We start from the raw sequence: 16,554 nt of genomic DNA, 5'->3' as shown, positions 1-16,554 counted from the left end.
TCCTCATTTATCTCCCTTTGTATCCCACGTTTCTTTTAGCTTTGGCCGTTTTCCATACTATGAGCCATGGCTCTTCACCCAATAACACAACGAAGGGTTATTGCTTATAGAGCATTAGGTTTCCTCCAGAGGGTCTAAGAAAGAACTTGCATTTATATAGTGCCTTTCACAACCTCAGGATGTCCCAAAGGGCTTTACAGCTAATGAAGTACATTTGTAGTACTTCATTGGTCCTAGTTACTGTTGTAATGTAGAAAACGTGGCAGCCAATTTGTGCACAGCAAGCTCCCACAAACAGCAATGAAATAAATGACCAGATCATCTGAAGGATAAATATTGGCCAGGACACCGGGGATAACTCCCCTGCTCTTTTTCGAAATAGTGCCGTGGGATCTTTTACATCCACCTGAGAGGGCAGACGGGGCCTCGGTTTAACGTCTCATCCAAAAGACGGCACCTCCGACAGTGCAGCGCTCCCGCAGTACTGCACTGAAATGTCAGCCTAGATTATGTACTCAAGCCTCTGGAGGGGGACTTGAACCCACAACCTTCTGAGAGAGGTGAGAGTGCTACCCACTGAGCCACGACTCTACCTCAGTACTGCCTCAGAACCAGAATAGCAATACAAACTATAATATAAAATTATAATTGATCACATATAAGAGGTGTTAATGAATGAATGATCTACTTAATCTAATGTCCTTTGTAAAGATCCAGTTAAGTACCAGATAACAGGGTCTTCAACACCTTCCAGACAAAACTCCAAACACGATTCTCTATACAGAGCAATAATAACCAGTAACAATTGGCCCTGATTTAAAGTCCCCCTGCTTCGCAGCAACTAGGCAAGAGGTGGCAGTTAAAATGGTGTGGGAGACCCACCCACACCCCCGATCTGACCACCTGCAATTTTAAATTTGATTTCTGCCGAGTACAGGCAGGATTCGGGTCCTGGATAGGTAAATGAGGCCCAGGAAGTAAAAATCGGGCGTGCGACATTGTCGCTCACCCAGACCCCCTCGCACAGAAAGATCCCGCCCCTCCTCTCCCCGCCCCCCCCCCGGGTGCAATCGGAGCCAACGATACAAGTCAGCCACTCGCCTAGCTCTGTTTGTCCAAAACACCTTCTGCAGTTTGCCTTATCCACCCAACTTCTCCACCTCCCCTTTCCACCGGGGTGGGAGGGGCCATATCTCCACCTTCCCACTGCCCACGCCCTCCGGAGCACCTCACAACTGGTTCACTCACATCGGGCATTGTATGCACTGAAATTTGAATGACTTAAGAAAATGTTATGACTGGATCAGGATCATTAATGTATTATGCTTGGATTGGAGCTCCTATATATAATGGAAATGATTTGGTACAGACGAAATATTCTTGGTCATATGCTCGTTTATCTGGAGTTGATTATGTTCTTATTTAGTACAGTACTTGTCTGGCCTCTTGATCTGATTCTTGCTGATCCCCCCCACAAAAAAACCTGCTAAACCTTCACCATCCACTAAACGTTTAACACATTTGGTGCCATTTAATGTGTAACTTTTCCTGCTTCATCCACCATCATGGTCTGATTAAATCACGAGTGGTAAAATGATCTGACTACTCAGAACTGTTATGAGACTTGAGTGGAACGGACTATAATTGTTTGCTAATACTGCAGTCACATATTACGGAAAGATTGGACTGTCAGCTTTTGCATCCAGATTATGAAATCCTGCTGATTCATTTCCTGTCCATGTTTTCCTGCTTTAAATTCACTCCCTCGCTCTCTTAAAATCAGCCTCCTTTTCCTGGCCGTCATCCCTCTTTTCCCACTGCTTATCTCCTGTCCGGGGGGGCCTGTAAAGCAGCAGCTGGCTTAAACCTGCTCTTCCGCTGCCTGCAGCCCGCTTTGAGAGCCATTCTGATTTGCCCGATGCTCAAAAGGTAACAGATTGTGATTTGACTTTAGTGACCGCAGCTATAAAGGTCTCTGTGTCCCCCACCCCCGCCGTCCCCCGTCCCCCCAGTAGTCACAATGACCGGTGGCACAAAAGTGACTCAGAAACATAGAAGGCCCTCGAGCCTGCTCCGCCATTTAATGAGATCATGGCTGATCATCCAAATTCAGTACCCTGTCCCTGCTTTCTCCCCATATCCCTTGGTCCCTTTAGCCTTAAGAAATATATCTAACTCCTTCTTGAATATATTTAACTAGCTGAAATGCCCGGCGGTGCCGAGGCATTTTTGAGGGCATGTTGTTGTTGGAAGAGAGAGAGAGAGCGACTGGGGGGAAGAGAGAGAGCGACTGGGGGGAAGAGAGAGAGCGACTGGGGGGAAGAAAGAGAGCGACTGGGGGGAAGAGAGAGAGCGACTGGGGGGAGGGGGGGAAGGGGAGAGGGGAATGGGGGAGGGGAGGGGAAGGGGGTGGAGGGGAAAGGGGGTGTGTGGGGGGGTGGGAAGGGTGTGGGGGGGAAGTGTGGGGGAAGGAGGGGGGAAGGGAGAAAGGGAGGGAGGGGGAAAGGGAGAAAGGGAGGGGGGGAGCCAGCAGACCCTCTCCCCTCTGCCGGCGATGGCTCTGCGGAGCTCTGTGCCGCCCCACGCACTGACATGGCCCAGCCGAGCGCAGCGCCCCGGTCAGCCCGAGCCCCGCCTCCCGAGCCCCGCCCCACGCCCTCCCGAGCCCCGGCTTCAAGACCGCCGATTGCGGCTGGGGCTGTGAGAGAGGGCCGAGCCCGGTTGCCGGGGTAACCCTTCCTCCCCCTTCCCGCTCTCCCGAGCACCGGCCTCCCGAGCCCCGCCCTCCCGAGCACCGGCCCCCCGCCCGAGCCGCGGGGGGGAAGGAGAGAGAGAGCTGCCGCTCCTCCGGTCGATGTGTTGCGGGCCGACCCCTGATGAGCGCCCGATCAGCTGAGCCCGAGCCCCGCAGTGACCGCAACTCACCTCCCGCTAGGCTCCCTCCCGCCCGCCTTTACCAAAATGGCGGCAATGACTACGCTCGGCCCAGTCCCGCGCCGCCAGCCTTTACCAAGATGGTGGCGAGCGCGGGGCGGGCTCAGCGGGAGGGGCGGTGCCTAGCTTGGGCGTGGCTGGGCAACAGAGGCCCAGGCTTCCAGGCCTGCAAAAACGGTGAAAGGTAGGAAAATTATAGAGGTTAGAGAAAAGATGTACAAATTAATAAACTTTTTTAAAAAACAAGTTGTGTTTTAAAAGCAACTTTTTTTTTGCTGGAAATGTAGATTTGAAAAGAAACACGCAGAAAGCGGGAAAAAGAAACAAAGAGTTTGGAATCAAGATGGCGGCCACTCACCTCTGTTCAGAATGATTAGGCCCGCCCACACACGCACCGATTGGTCAACCGTCAGGTCACTGAAGTGTAGGATTGGTCAGCTGGCCTGTCAGTTGACTCTAGGACGGCCCGCCCGCACGCGCGACAAACCCGCCCCCGCGACGCAGCGATTGGTCGACCGTCAGGTCGCTCGACTGTACGATTGGTCGACCTTGAGGTCACTCGATGCTAATGAGCGGATAATGAGCGGAATTTTTAATAATGAGCGGAATTTTGAAAGTTTTTTGGATACCGTGGGCGCAATTTTTGTCCGACCGTAAAGTAAATACGCTTATGACCGTTCCGGAATCGTAAGCTTTCTTTTGATGTAACGCACGTGTAGGTACGCTCTATAACTTGAGAGTGTATAGCCAGACAGACAGACAGAAGGACAGACAGAAGCACCGCTTTATATATAGCGATGAATTGGCCTCAACTGCCTTTTGTGGTAGAGAATTCCACAGGTTCACCACTCTCTGGGTGAAGGAATTCCTCCTCATCTCTGTCCTAAATGGCTTACCCCTTTAGACCGTGACCCCTGGTTCTGGACTCCCCCCGCCATCGGGAACATCCTTCCTGCATCTTATCTGTCTAGTCCTGTTAGAATTTTATAAGTTTCAATGAGATCCGCTCTCGTTCTTCTAAACTCTAGCAAATACAAGTCCAATCGACCCAATCTCTCCTCATACGTCATTCCTGCCATCCCAGGTATCAGTCTGATAGCAGACTCGTAGCATAAGACGTTCTCGTGGTATGGTCGAACTCTTGATAACAAAGTTGACTTTCGAAACGCTAACAGAAACAACTTGCATTTCTGTCACGCCTTTCACTACCTCAGGACGTCCCAAAGCACTTTGCAGCTAGTTAAGTACTGTTGAAGTGCAGTCACTGTTGTAATGTAGAAAACACGGCAGCCAATTAGCGCAAAGCAAGATCGCATGAATAGCAATGCGATAACGACCAGATAACCTGTTTTTGTGATGTTGATTTAAGGATAAATATTGGCCAGGACACCGAGGAGAACTCCCCTGGTCTTCTTCGATTAGTGGCTGTGGGATCTTTTATGTCCACCCGAGAGGGCAGATGGGGCCTCGGTTTAACTTCTCATCCGAAAGAAGGCTCTTCTGACAGTGCAGCACTCCCTCGGCACTGCACTGGAATGTCAGCCTAGATTTTTGTGCTCCAGTCTCTGGAGTGGGGACTTGAACTTACAACCTTCTGACTTAGAGGCGAGGGTGGTACTCACTGAGCCACGGCCAACACCAGAGTAAACAAGTTCATTCATTAAGAGCAGGGAGGTTATGCTTGAACTGCCTAAAACACTAGTTAGGCCACAGCTAGAATACATAGATACATAGAAGATAGGAGCAGGAGTAGGCCATTCGGCCCCTCGAGCCTGTTCCGCCATTTAATGAGATCATGGCTGATCATCCAAATTCAGTACCCTGTCCCTGCTTTCTCCCCATATCCCTTGATCCCTTTAGCCTTAAGAAATATACTGCGTGCAGTTCTGGTCACCACATTGCAGGAAGGATGTGATTGCACTAGAGAGGGTGCAGAGGAGATTTACCAGGATGTTGCCTGGACTGGGGAATTTTAGCTATGAGGAAAGATTGGATAGGCTGGGGTTGTTGTCTTTGGAACAGAGGAGGCTGAGGGGAGACCTAATTGAGGTGTATAAAATTATGAGGCGCCTAGATAGAGTGAATAGGAAGGACCTATTTCCCTTAGCAGAGGGGTCGATAACCAGGGGGTATAGATTAAAAATAATTGGTAGAAGGATTAGAGGGGAGTTGAGGAGAATTTTTTTCACCCAGAGGGTGGTGGGGGTCTGGAACTCACTGCCTGAAAGGGTGGTAGAGGCAGAGACCCTCATCACATTTAAAAAGTACTTGGATCTGCACTTGAAGTGCCGTAACCTACAGGGCTACGGACCTAGTGCTGGAAAGTGGGATTAGGGTGGATAGCTCTTTGTCGGCCGGCACGGACAAGATGGGCCGAATGGCTGCCTCCTGTGCTACAAATTTCTATGATTCTATGATTTCATAAAGTCAGGGCAGCTCCATAGCTTGTAGCTTACAGGAAACTAAAGGCTCTTTGCTGCAATACTTCAGGGTTAAGTGTAGTTTTGGCCAAATAACCAAGCTTATCCAAATGTGATCAGTTCAGGCAAAACTGTCCTGGCCAAAAATGGAGCACTGTGCACTTTAAGCTGAGAGGGTTTTTGTTGTTGGTTTTTATTCCCTTTTTTTTTGTGGCACATATAAATGCTGCATCAGAATACCTCGGGAGCCGCATCCCGCCTGGACTGCAGGAACGCATCTTCTGGGGTGGGGGAGGGCGCCAGGAGAAGATGATTGACCGTATCCATGAAGCTGTCTGCGACTTCATAGGAACAGGAGGAGGGCCATTCAGCCCCCTCGAGCCTATTCCGCCATTCAGTTAGACCACGGCTGATCTGTATTTTAACTCCACCTACCCGCTTTGGGTCCGTAACCCTTACCTAACAAAAATCTATCAATCTCAGTTTTTGAAATTTTTGATTGACTGCCAGCCTCAGCAGCTTTTTGGGGGAGAGAGTTCCAGATTTCCATTACCCTTTGTGTGAAAAAGTGCTTCCTGACATCACCCCTGAACGGTCTGGCTCTAATTTTAAGGTTATGCCCCCTTGTTCTGAACTTGCCACCAGAGGAAACAATTTTTCTCTACCTACCCTATCAACTCCTTTAATCACCTTAAACACCTCAATTAGACCGCCCCTTAATCTTCTATACTCAAGGGAACACAAGCCTAGTCATTGCAACCTGTCCTCATCATTTAACCCTGTTGGCCTCGGCATCATTCTGGTGAATTTATGTCCCATCTTCCCAACCAAGGAGGACCAGTGCTGGAGCAAGGGAGGTGTCGGACTAGCAGGAAATGATAGTAAGATTAGAACCATTCAACGAAAGCCATGGTAATCCTTTTAAAGTATAACCCTGGCTAAATGCTCATAATATTAGCAACCTCTGGTATCTCTCCTTATCTTACTGAAAAGAATTAGTGCCTGAAGTTTTCAGAGTAGCCCCTGGATTGATCATCGTTAGTTACTTATATTACTCTGTTCCTGGGACTAGGGACAGGGTCACTGGCAAGGCTTGGCAGCTAAGTAGAGCCAGGCCTGGTTAGTACCTGGAGGGGTGACCACCAGGGAAGACCAGATGCAGAAGGTCACAGAAGGAGCCCTGAGATGGGGCGGTTGGTGAGAAGGTCACAGAAGGAGCCCCAGGAGGGGCGGCTGGTGAGCCAGGCCCAGGCGTTGGGCTGAAGATTGTCGGAATGGTGGAAATGGAATGGCGGCGCGCACAGACGCAGCGGCTTTGTTTCTCCCAGGACGGTGCTATTTACGTTTAATGTTAATGTTATTTGTACTGGACTCATGGGAGCTTGCAAGATCACATTTCGTTGTGCATTGTACAATGACAATAAAGTTGAATTATTATTACTACTTTCGTATGACGGGAAAAGCTTATAATGGGTTGTCTAGTTTGACTATCCATTCGATGGCCTGCTGAGATGCCGAGTGGAGAAATCACTAAGTTACTAATCAAATCTCAGCATGGCCTTGATTCATAATTAAGAATTTTAATGAATAGTGATAAAAGAGACTGCCTTATATTTGTATAACTATAACTAGTCAATTGGCTCCCAGGAGTCCCACCTTAATCTTACATCTTGTATCACCCGTCGTTACAAACTGGCCATTTCTGGAGGATTATAAAACCATTACACGATACTGCTGGACTATTGAGCACTTTCCGCTTCCTTGCTATCAATCTTTTCAGGATTAACCTTGCCGCCAGGAGCCAATTATTCTCTCAGGGAGAAAGTTTACAGGTCAGTTGGTTCCCCTAGGATACATACTTTCTCTCGGAGAGGTATGGAAGTGGTGGGTAGGATTCAGAGATTACTGTCAGCTTAATACAATCCTCGTAGACTTGTGGTCAAGAGCAACTCAGTTTCCCTCAGTGGAGCTGTCCATAATGTATGTACCTACTTCAGAACAGTGCTTTAGAAAGAATATTGCCTGAGAACTTCATTTGAAATGGTGGCCAGAACCTTTGAGTAGAGTTGAGTAAGTGAATAGTATCTTTCAGAAGGGAAAATATTAATTTTGCTTCTCTCACTCCAGAGCTTTTGTTTTACTAGACAAGTCCATTGAAAGAAAAATTGTTGAAAATGTCGGATGCTCTTGAGTATAATGTCTGCAAAACAGATATGAAGTAGGGCTACCATATTTGCGTCCAACAAGATTTGACTTGCCGCAGTCACTTCAGTCTCGGCTACAAGAATTGGATTAGAGGGAAATCCAAAAGTTGGGACAAAGACATCTGACCCTCTCCAAAGTCCCTCCATCAGACACCAGGGCCGTAATTTTCCCGCTTGCTGTGCGTGCGGGATTGGAGGTGGGCCGGGAGTAAAAGTTGAAATAAATCGGAGCGGGTCGGGAACCCGCCATCATCCCACCTCCTCGTGTCTTTTACTTTGGCGCGTTTGCCAGCGCGGCCGCGACCCGAATGGCAGAGGCAGCCGACCTAATTTAGATAATTATTAGGTAGTTGTCAGACTCCTAAGTGTCTTTTTAACCCTACCTTTCCAATTTCACTGCGTGAGCATTAGAATCACGCAGCTCGGGAACCACGTCTGTGAGCCTGAGGCGGAAGTTCAGTGGCCATTGATGGAACCCATTACTGCGCAGCATGGAATGCACAATAAATACTCCCACCTGACAGGTGGTTGCTTTCCTCAAGCAGCTGCTGTTGCTGAGTGCATTGTCAGCACAGATTCAGCTTTCCAGAGGCTGCAAGTGTTTTCAGCAAATTCGGGACCCACTGTCACCTCATTGGTACAACCTATCACACCATTGACAGATGCTTCTCTCATCTGTACTTGACCTGCCTTCTATTACATCAGCGTGGGTGCCGTTTATACAGCCTCACCTTGGTCCTCAGAATCGGACCACGATGAGCCCCAACACCAGCAGCACCAGGCACACCAGCAGCAGCAACAACAACACCAGCAACCTTCTCAACGACCTGATGCTGCACAGGACAGACGTCATCAGCGCAGGGCTGCACCGCGCCGGAGGCGATACCCCCAACACAGGGTATACAGGCAGAAGATGAGCTTCCTCAACATGACTGAGCAGCAGTGCCAAAGGATGTTCAGTCTATCGTGCCAGGTCATTACAGACATTTGCAGCTTGCTGGAGCAAGACCTGCAGCCCAGAGGAGCAGCTGGGCACGCCTTACCAGTGGCTGTCAAAGTCACCAGCGCCCTCAACTTCTTCGCCTCAGGCTCCTTCCAGGGATTTGCAGCAGACATTTGCGACATCTCGCAGTCGGCCGCCCACAGATGCATCACACAGGTCACCGATGCCCTGTTTGACAAGTCAGACAATTATATCAACTTTGCCACTGATGAAGCCAGTGTTACTGAGCGGGCACTTGGCTTTGACACTCTGGCTTGCTTCCTATGGGTCCAGGGCGTCATCAGCTGCACACATGTGGCCATCAGGGCACCCCATCATCACCCAGGAGTGTTTGTCAACCACAAGGGCTTCCACTCACTCAATGTGCAGCTGGTCTGCAACCATAGGAAGATCATCATGCATGTGTGCGCCAAATTCTCTGGCATTGCCATGACTCTTTCGTCCTTCGCCAGCCTACCCTCCATCAGCTCTTCGCACCTCCAAACAGACTTTCTGGCTGGCTGCTTGGAGACAAGGGCTATCCACTGAGGACGTGGCTCATGACACCCTTGAGGAGGCCAAGTACTGAGGCCCAGGAGAGATATAATGAAAAACACATGTCCACCAGGTGTATCATAGAGCAGACAATAGGCATGCTGAAATTGCGCTTCAGATGCCTTGAAAGATCTAGAGGAGCCCTTCAGTACACATCAGCCAGAGTCTCCAAAATTGTTATGGTGTGCTGTGCCCTGCACAACATTGCGCAGCAGCGAGCATTAGCACTGCACGAGGAGCAAGGCACTGAGCGCACAGCCTCTTCAGAGGAGGTTGAGCAGGAGGAAGAGGAGGAGCATCAGCTGGAAGACGAGGAGGAGCAGGAGCTGGAGGAACCTGCGGCCCAGATCCCACCAGCACCCGGGAGGCCAGGTGTGGGCTCACCATGGCCAGATTTACTTAACTTCAGGCATTACACCAATATGGCTGCCACAGGCTCCCAACACCCCACACCATAAAGCATCCATACAATGACCAGGCCATTCCTTTCACACTGACCACCATTGCTGGAGGTAACGTTATGTCTCACCATTCACTCCAACTCACTAAGCCACTTCCAAAGTTGCAGACAGAATTGGCCATGACCGGAAAGTGGTGAAAATAAATAGTTTAATATGTGACATCAGAGTAACGGAAGCTTAACACAAACAGTTATTAAAACACCCAAGTGCTTATCCTTGTGCATCTACTTGTGTGTCATCTTTCTCTTACGCGTGCTTCTACGAGGTGCAACCCCTGTGGCTTCAGCAGAGGTAGAGGCAGCCTGCGCACTTCCCTGCTGTGACTGCATAGACACTTGTGGTGGACATCCTCTTGGTCTTGGAGCCTGTGTTGGCCCCGCCAAAGTCTGCTCCTTCTGCGACTGTGCAGAGGCAGGCTCGGCTATCACGATCCCAGGAGACATGTGGGGCTCTGACTAAGGGGGGAGCAATGGTGGGGAGAAGTGTGAGCGTTTTGAGAGGAGCCCCCACTTCCATGTCCCCTCTCACCGTCATCCTTCTCATCAGCCACCCACACTTCCCTGCTAGCAAGTAGCTGGAGAGCACCTTGCTGCACAGCAGTAGGGCCATGAGGACCCACTTCTACGTTGACATCCCTCCTAGAGAGGAGGTCTGTGAGCCTCTGCCATCTATTCTCCATAGACAGCATGTGCTCCTGTGAGTGGTGCATTAGCTACTCCATGCAGGTAACCATCCTTTCCATGGACGAGCCTACAGTCACCATCGCCTGCGACACAGTTCTGCTCATGTTGGAGATGGACTCCTTCATTCCCTGCATGTTTGCTGACATTGTGGTTGCAAAACCTGTCAGAGCCTCCTGCACTTCTTCCTGCACCTCCAGGATTGCCCTCTTTATGGATGGCCCGAGGCTCAGCATCTGCATGCAGCTGAGCAGAGCTGGGAGCGTCCTGCGCCCTCCGGCGAGGACTCTCCACTACTGTCCCTGCCTCCACCATCTACTCTTGCTTACTTGTGACTTGTGACACACCAGGTGACAACACTATTCTATCTCACGTGGGACCCACCGAGGTGTGCATATCTGCGCTGGTGCTGGGTGCGCTTATGTCTGCTGACGGTGCACTCTCAGAGGCTGGAGGCTCCTCTGAGGAGTCACAGAATCACAGAAACCCCACAGTGCAGGTAGAGGCCATTTTGGCCCATCGAGCCTGCACCGACACATATCCCACCCGATCCCCGTAACCCCTACACCAACACATATCCCACCCGATCCCCGTAACCCCTACACCAACACATATCCCACCCGATCCCCGTAACCCCTACACCAACACATATCCCACCCTATCCCCGTAACCCCACGTATTTAATCCCCCTAACACTAAGGGTCAATTTTATCATAGCCAATCATCCTAACCCGCACATCTTTGGACTGTGGGAGGAAACCGGAGCACCCGGAGGAAACCCACGCAAACACGGGGAGAATGTGCAAACTCCACACAGACAGTCACCCGAGGCCAGATTCGAACCCGGGTCCCTGGCGCTGTGAGGCAACAGTGCTAACCACTATGCCACCGTGCTCCCCGATTGAACAAAATGGCGCCTCTTCCTTTTCCTCCTGGATAGTGGGGTGGGGGGAGGAGGGCTCTTGATGAACCTGTGGGAGAGTAAAGAGATGATTTAGAAATGTCATATGAAGAATGGGTAATGATATAATTATGCACATGATGAACATTCACTGGCTGCTGACATCAGTTCCCATATGAGTGACTGTCGTATACCATGTGGCTGTGTGAGATGTAATTCTGTCACCATGTTGCTGAGATGTCCCCCTTTCTCCGTCTCCCACCGTCAGCTGCTCTGCGACTCCTGATACTTCCAGGGCGACCTCCTCTGCTGCAGTTAACGTCACCAATGATGGAAGGCTTCCTCCGGGGTTTTCCCTCTTATTGTAGGCTCTCTTCTCCTGCAAGGAGGGAAAGAAGAGAAGTTTGAGTGAGAGTGATGGAATGAGTGTAAGGAATGGATGGGTTACATCTTTAGAGGGCGACTATGAGGGAGTGGGGTGCCAATGCCAAATGGCCTCCTGGTATGTTGTTATTTGGTATGATTGCATTAGGATGAGGTTGAGTGTGGTTAGTCGGATGTGATAATGTAGATAGAGAGAGAGGGATGGGTGGACATGCAATGTATGTTGGTGTGAGTGTGGAGGAGCAGTCTTGGGAAGGCAGAGTGATGGGGATGTGATGAACATAACAAGAAATTGGAGCAGGAGTCGGCCATTTGGCCCCTTGAGCCTGCTCCGCCATTCAATAAGATCATGGCTGATCTTCTACCTCAACACTTTCCTGCACTATCCCCATATCCCTTGATTACCCTAGAGTCCAAAACTCTATCGATCTCTGTCTTGAATATACTCAACGACTGAGCCTCCACAGCCCTCTGGGGTAGAGAATTCCAAAGATTCACCACCCTCTGAGTGAAGAAATTTCTCCTCATCTCAATCCTAAATGGCTGACCCCTTATTCTGAGACTGTGACCCCTGGTTCTGGACTCTCCAGCCGGGGGAAACATCCTCTCTGCATCTATCCTGTCAAGCCCTGTAAGAATTTTGTATGTTTCAATGAGATCACCTCTCATTCTTCTAAATTCTAGAGAACATAGGCCCAGTCTACTCAATCTCTCCTCATAGGACAATCCCCCCATCCCAGGAACCAGCCTGGTGAACCTTCGTTGCACTCCCTCTATGGCAAGTATATCCTTCCTTAGGTAAGGAGACCAAAACTGTACACAATACTCCAGGTGTGGTCTCACCAGGGCCCTATATAATTGCAATAAGATGTCTTTACTCTTATACTCAAATCCTCTTGTAATAAAGGCCAACATACCATTTGCTTTCCTAATTGCTTGCTGCACCTGCATGTTAACTTTCAGTGATTTGTGTACAAGGACACCCAGGTCCCTCTGAACACCAACATTTCCCAATCTCTCACCATTTAAAAAATACTCTGCTTTTCTATTTTTCCTACCAAAGTGGATAACTTCACATTTCTCCACATTATATTCCATTTGCCATGTTCTTGCCCACTCACTTAGCCTGTCTATATCCCCTTGAACCCTCCTCACAACTTACATTCCCACCCAGCTTTGTATCATCAGCAAACTTGGATATATTACATTTGGTCCCCTCATCAAAATCATTGATATAGATTGTGAATAGCTGAGGCCCAAGCACTGATCCTTGCAGTACCCCGCTAGTTGCAGCCTGCCAACCCGAAAATGACCCGTTTATTCCTACTCTCTGTTTTCTGTCCGTTAACCAATCCTCAATCCATGCTAGTATTTTAACTCCAATCCCATGAGCCTTAATTTTGTTTAATAACCTCTTGTGTGGCACCTTATCGAATGAGAGGCACAGCAGGATGAAGTTGAGTGTGGCTTTGCACTCACCTTTCCTGATCTAATGAGATAATTGAAGCGTTTCCAGCACTGCATCCAGGTCCTCCTCACAACATCCCTGCTATTCAAACAACAACAGAAAATGCTGGAAGCACTCAGCAGGCCAGGCAACATCCGTGGAGAGAGAAACAGAGTTAACGATTCAGGTCTGGGACCCTTCTTCAGAACTGGAAAAGGCTAGCGATATAACGGATTTTAGGCAGGTGCAGAGGCAGGGGAGGGGGGGAGGGGAGGAAGGAACTGAAGGAACATTCTGCGCTAAGGTAGGAGGCAGGAGAAATTAAACGTTAACTCTGTTTCTCTCTCCACGGATGCTGCCTGGCCTGCTGAGTGCTTCCAGCATTTTCTGTTGTTATTTCAGATTTCCAGCATTTGCAGTATTTTGCTATTGTACCCCTGCTGTTCACCTCCTCTGCTATCTCCAGCCAGGCTCGTTTTGTCTCCTGAGGAGGTCTCTTCCGTTCATCAGAAGGGAAGAGGACCTCCCTGCGTGCTCTCACTCCCTCCACAAACATATGGAGGGAGCCCTCTGAGAACCTGGGTGCAGCCCTCTGCCTGGGTGCAGCCCTCTGCCTCTGTGCAGCCCTCTGCCTCTGTGCAGCCCTCTGCCTGGGTGCAGCCCTCTGCCTCTTTGCAGCCCTCTGCCTGGGTGCAGCCCTCTGCCTGGGTGCAGCCCTCTGCCTCTGTGCAGCCCTCTGCCTGGGTGCAGCCCTCTGCCTGGGTGCAGCCCTCTGCCTGGGTGCAGCCCTGTGCCTGGGTGCAGCCCTCTGCCTCTGTGCAGCCCTCTGCCTGGGTGCAGCCCTCTGCCTCTGTGCAGCCCTCTGCCTGGGTGCAGCCCTCTGCCTCTGTGCAGTCATGTTTCCGAGGCTTAGCAACAATCAAATGCTCCAATACAGTGCCTGCACAATCCTAGATGAACCTTCAAATGCTATGTGGCCAAGGCTCCATTAAATATCCCAGCTGAAAATGAGTCACTGATGACGTCGTCAGACCAGCACTATTTAATAGGGCCAGGAAACGTGTAGGACTGCCTTAATAGGCGCCATTAAGGGTAGGTCGCTCTGAGGAGTGGCATGAAATAGGGAACTGGGTCTCAACCCGCCACGCCGGCTACCCGCACTAGACCCCCCCAGGCAAACAAACCTCCGACTCAGGAGTCAATTTATGTAAACTATGATGTGTATAATATAACATTTGAAGTTACTTCTCATTCCTAAATTGTAGTAATATAGTTCCTCATCGCACCTTGTCTCAGAGCACTTCACATCACGGAAGACCTCTCCTGGTCCCTCAATACCTCCTCTCTGGTGAAGAAGGCCCAGCAGCGCCTATATTTCCTAAGGAGGCTGAAGGGATGTAACCTGTCACCCCTGATCCTCTCTAACTTTTACCGCTGCACAAGAGAGAGCATCCTGACGAACTGTATCACAGTATGGTATGGCAGCTGTAGCTACTATGACCGGAAAGCCCTGCAGCGGGTAGTCAAAACTGCCCAACGCATTACCGGCACCCGGCTACCGACCATAGAGCACATATACCAGAAATGCTGTTTACGGAGGTCACGGACCATCATCAAAGACCCTACCCACCCCAGCCACAGTCTGTTTGCCCTCCTGCCATCTGGGAGACGCTACAGATGCATTCGCACCCGAACGACCAGATTTAGGAACAGCTTCTTTCCCAGGGCTGTCATCCTACTGAACTGCACTAATAAACTCTAAAGCCTGCACATCTGCCAATGCACTTTATTATGGTTATGTTTATGTTAATGTATTACAAGCCAAATGAACGTTGAGTGTTTAAATGTCTTAATCTAAATGTACACTCTCGGGAGCCGCAAGCCTACATTTCGTTGTACTGCACTTGTGCACTAACAATGACAATAAAAGTTGATTATTATTATTATACATTGAGCAATGTGACAGCAAGGTCCCACAAACAGCAATGAGATGAATAAATCTGTTTGTGGAGCTACTGACTGAGGGAAGAATATTGGCCCCGGCATTGGGAGAACTCTCTATTCTTCTTTGAATAGGACCATAAAGACGGCGCCTCAGTTTTGGCCTCACCTGAAATAAGGTAGCTCCAGCAATACAGCAATCTCTCACACCTGCACTGGAGGGTCAACCTAGAATACGTGCTCAAGTCCTAGAGTGGAATGAGATCATAACGTCCTGACTCGAAGGTGTGACTAACTAAGCCAAGCTGGCACTTCATGAGGGGGTGAAACATTTAGCCTCCTACTGCTTGTCTGAAATCTCCCGATCTAGATCAAGTCTGTTGCATCATAAAAGCGGTATAATGTTTTTATATATCTGCATGATTCGACACTCCAGTGCAGTACTGAGGGAGTGCAGCACTGTCAGAGGTGCCATCTTTCGGATGAGACATTAAGGGCTGGATTTTGTAATGGAGGTGAGTTGGAGGCGGAACAGCTGCTTGTTGTGTCAATGCCCCGCCTCCATCCTCGCCTGAGCAACCAGAGTAATTTCCCCCTGATTGAGCTTGTTAGGCCCGCCCTGCGGGCTCAGCAGGCCAATTAGGGAGGAAGTCACTGATAGATCACGTCAACGTCAGACGTGCTATCTGTCAAGACTCCTTGAAAGAAGAAATGTCAGCATTTGGCAGCTCTGTGAAGCTGTCAAACACTGACATTCTCTTTAGTTTGATGAGACCTTGTGTTCAGGACTCATCAAACCTTTCAAATTTGTAAATTTCACATGGCTGTTGGAACGGAGGTTCCAACAGCCATTCTGTGAAATTGACGAGCAGGATGTCGGCTCTCCCGATCCACCACGGCTAAATGAAGAAAACAAGGTAAGTGAACACTTTTTTAAACTTATCACTCACCTTGCATACTTTCCTCTCTACACTTGCACCCATCACTCACCTCTACACCTTACTTCCAGGTGCCTCCGACCGCCGCAGACCTCCTCCACGTCTCCCCCAACCCGGCGAGGTTCTCTGAGGTCGGGAAACCTTCATCTGTGAGGGTAAAATGGCACTAATCCTTTTTTGTGCCTATTAACTACCTGTTAACAGGCAGTTTAAAGGATTAAATGCCTTTTCTGCCTCCAGGAGACGGGACCCGAAGCAGCACATCTTCCCGCCTCCTGGCAAAAGGGCACGGAGGCGGGATGGGGGCGGCTTTGCCATCCGCCCCCACTTTCTCCGAGTTTACCGGCTGTCCCGCCTTCATGCCCGCCTCCTCGGGGCTTGGAAAATCCAGCCCTAAACCTCTCGGGTGGATGTAAAAGATCTCATGGCGCTATTGCGAAGAAGAGCAGGGGCGTGCTCCCTGGTGTCCTGGTCAATACTTATCCCCTCAACCAACATCACCAAAAACAGACGGTCCGGTTGCTGTTTGTGGGAGCTTGCTGTGCGCAAATTGGCTGCCGATGTTTCCTCCATTCCAACAATGACGACACTTAAAAAGTGCTTCGTTGGCTGTAAAGCACTTTGGAACGTCCTGCGGCGGTGAAAGGCGCTGCAGAAATCCAAGTTCGTTCTTTGATTCAGAGAACCTGCAGTGAGTGACGAGGTTG

This window comes from Somniosus microcephalus, chromosome 11 (assembly GCF_052327205.1).
Source record: "Somniosus microcephalus isolate GS21.2 chromosome 11, FLI_Smic_1.0, whole genome shotgun sequence".
In the NCBI taxonomy this organism is placed as follows: Eukaryota; Metazoa; Chordata; class Chondrichthyes; order Squaliformes; family Somniosidae; genus Somniosus; species Somniosus microcephalus.
The sequence above is the reverse complement of the archived record's forward strand: the minus strand, read 5'-3'. Positions refer to the sequence as shown.